Genomic DNA, 2,500 nt, shown 5'->3' with positions numbered 1-2,500 from the left:
GTGGAAGAGTAATATTAGGACTTGGCATACCCCACCCCCACCCTGAGGCACTATAGGAGTCTGGTTTCACTTGCCACTAAGTACCTCTTACCCAACTGGGAGAATTTTAGCTCAACGCCTCACCATACTGCATAAAAATTACAAGATGTAATGGGATCTACACTCAACTCTACGTGATATTGCGATGGCCATGACGCCACTGCAACTGGTCCCCTCGACCCCTGCAGCTAATTGTGACATTTGCACCAGCGTGGGGCTCATTGTCGCCAACTTCCACCTTCAACTCACGAATTCGCTGGCTCCCTGAAATTTGGAGGAAAATAGGAATTAGTTACTACTGTATAGACAAATAATAAATATATGGGGAGGGGAGAGGAGGGGAAAATATAAAATGGGGAAGATAAAAGGAAGGGAAGGGAAGGGAAGGGAAGGGAAGGGAAGGGAAGGGAAGGGAAGGGAAGGGAAGGGAAGGGAAGGGAAAGGGAAAGGGAAAGGGAAAGGGAAAGGGAAAGGGAAAGGGAAAGGGAAAGGGAAAGGGAGGGGAAGGGAGGGAAGGGGAGGGGGAGGAAAGAATAAAAGAGGAGAAGAGTCAAAGTGAGTGATAAGGGAAGTGAAAAGGCAGAGGAAGGGAGCAGGACTGGGAAGCTGGAGAGGAAAAAAGAAATGTATTCTTTGACAATTATAAAGCTAAAAAAAATAATAATAATAAAATAAAAAAATAAAAAATAAAATAAAAATAAAAAATCAACCAGCATTGCTACTAATATCAATGTTACTGTTTTCCTATAATTCTTCACATTTCAGTAATTAAATAACTGCTATTATTATAGCTGCTGATACAGTCAATGATGTAATTGTATTTGATTATGTTTGTTGCTGCAGCTGTAGTTGTAATTGATGTTGCTGTAATTATTTTGCAGCTGTATGTTATGTTCATCTTTCTTTTTTTTTCTTCTTTTTTTCATCATTGTTGTTGTTATATATGATGCTGTTGCTTTTACTTCCTAAATCTGTTCATATAAAGCACTTGATATGCACACATCCTTTGGGAATACCGTCCATGCTTTTTATGGGCTTTCCACCCTGCACTGTAAGGTGATGGAAAGGGAGTAGGGGAGAGTGCATCTGAGAAAATGGCCAAGGAATATGATCATCTACATACATTACTTTCATAAAGGATATATCAAAGTAATATAGATAAGTTAATCATATAACAATACATCAATACAAGGGAGTAGGGGAGAGTGCATCTGAGAAAATGGCCAAGGAATATGATCATCTACATACATTACTTTCATAAAGGATATATCAAAGTAATATAGATAAGTTAATCATATAACAATACATCAATAATTAATAAATGAAAGCTGTGTCTGCATAAGGGAAATAGTCCACAACTAAGTATAAGAAAGAAAATAAAAGAAAAAAGAAAATATTCCATGATTTGTGATTGATTATATCAGTTCTAACAGGACCTAATGACCAACATATTCTTGATTCATCAACTCATCTATGCCAAGCAAGCACTATCAATATTGCAATAATTGTACTCATATTGATGCCAAACAAACCCTCCTATCAATACAATTTAGTGGTAGAATAATGCAGGTATTAACACAAATAATAAAACACTAATAGCAGAAAAAGTCAAACAATGAACTTGATGGTCTGGCTCACATAACACTGAATACACAATACAAAACAGCAGACCATACCTGTGGGTGGTGCGAGGGGGGCGACAAATAAGAGCAGCAGAAGCAGGCGTCTGGCGATCCCTACTCTGAAGTTCCGCCCTCTCCATCGTCACACCTACGGGGCCTGCAATGAAGAAATCACACTGATGCTATCTCTCTTTCTCAGGATTCAATATATGGCATGCAGTATTAACTTCTTGTTCACATGTATGTCATTATTCTACAGAACAAAGCACAGTGCCTAACACTAAGAACACATCACACAAAATAAAGTTACACATTACCCTGATGATCACATGTAATACATGATATTGCACTAAATATTACTAAGAACTGAGGCCCTTATATGTAAGATAAATGTATTGCACCATAATCAAAAGGGCCTGTACATGCCAAGAAAAATAAGCATACCTCCTTTACAAGGATGTAGAAATTCCACAATCATTTTACAACTTAGGATGAAGTGCTTTTCACTATTTACAGAAAACGATTCTTGGTATCCCTATTCCAAACACTTATGGTGTTACAAATTTCCAACATTTTACTCAGATGACATACTTCCTGTCTTTATCTTATCAGATAACTATATCCAATGAATGATCAATCACTTCACTTCCCCTGATAAACAATAATTCATACAAATGATATAAATGCCATTTCACAATAGAAGGGAAGGAAGTTTCCATATTTGTTTTTCTGCAAAAAAAAATAAAAAGCCTTAAGTGAAATTCCTTATGCCAATAATTTCATTTTAGAATCAAAATTAATAAAAGGCAGATACCAATACAAAAAAGATTTTTTATTTA

The 2,500-nt window shown here is 36.5% G+C and overlaps 1 protein-coding gene and 1 pseudogene across 3 annotated transcripts in view; one reads left to right on the top strand and one right to left on the bottom strand.

Annotated features, from left to right (window-relative positions):
* LOC113812510 (serine/arginine repetitive matrix protein 2) overlaps nucleotides 1–2,500 on the top strand; it is a 497,858-nt gene that overhangs the window by 295,953 nt on the left and 199,405 nt on the right. The window lies entirely within an intron of this gene.
* Nucleotides 1–2,500, bottom strand: part of LOC138866025 (tyrosine-protein phosphatase 69D-like) — a 55,691-nt pseudogene that overhangs the window by 42,679 nt on the left and 10,512 nt on the right.

Source organism: Penaeus vannamei, chromosome 23 (genome assembly GCF_042767895.1).
Source record: "Penaeus vannamei isolate JL-2024 chromosome 23, ASM4276789v1, whole genome shotgun sequence".
Classification (NCBI taxonomy): domain Eukaryota; kingdom Metazoa; phylum Arthropoda; class Malacostraca; order Decapoda; family Penaeidae; genus Penaeus; species Penaeus vannamei.
The sequence above is the reverse complement of the archived record's forward strand: the minus strand, read 5'-3'. Positions and strand labels throughout refer to the sequence as shown.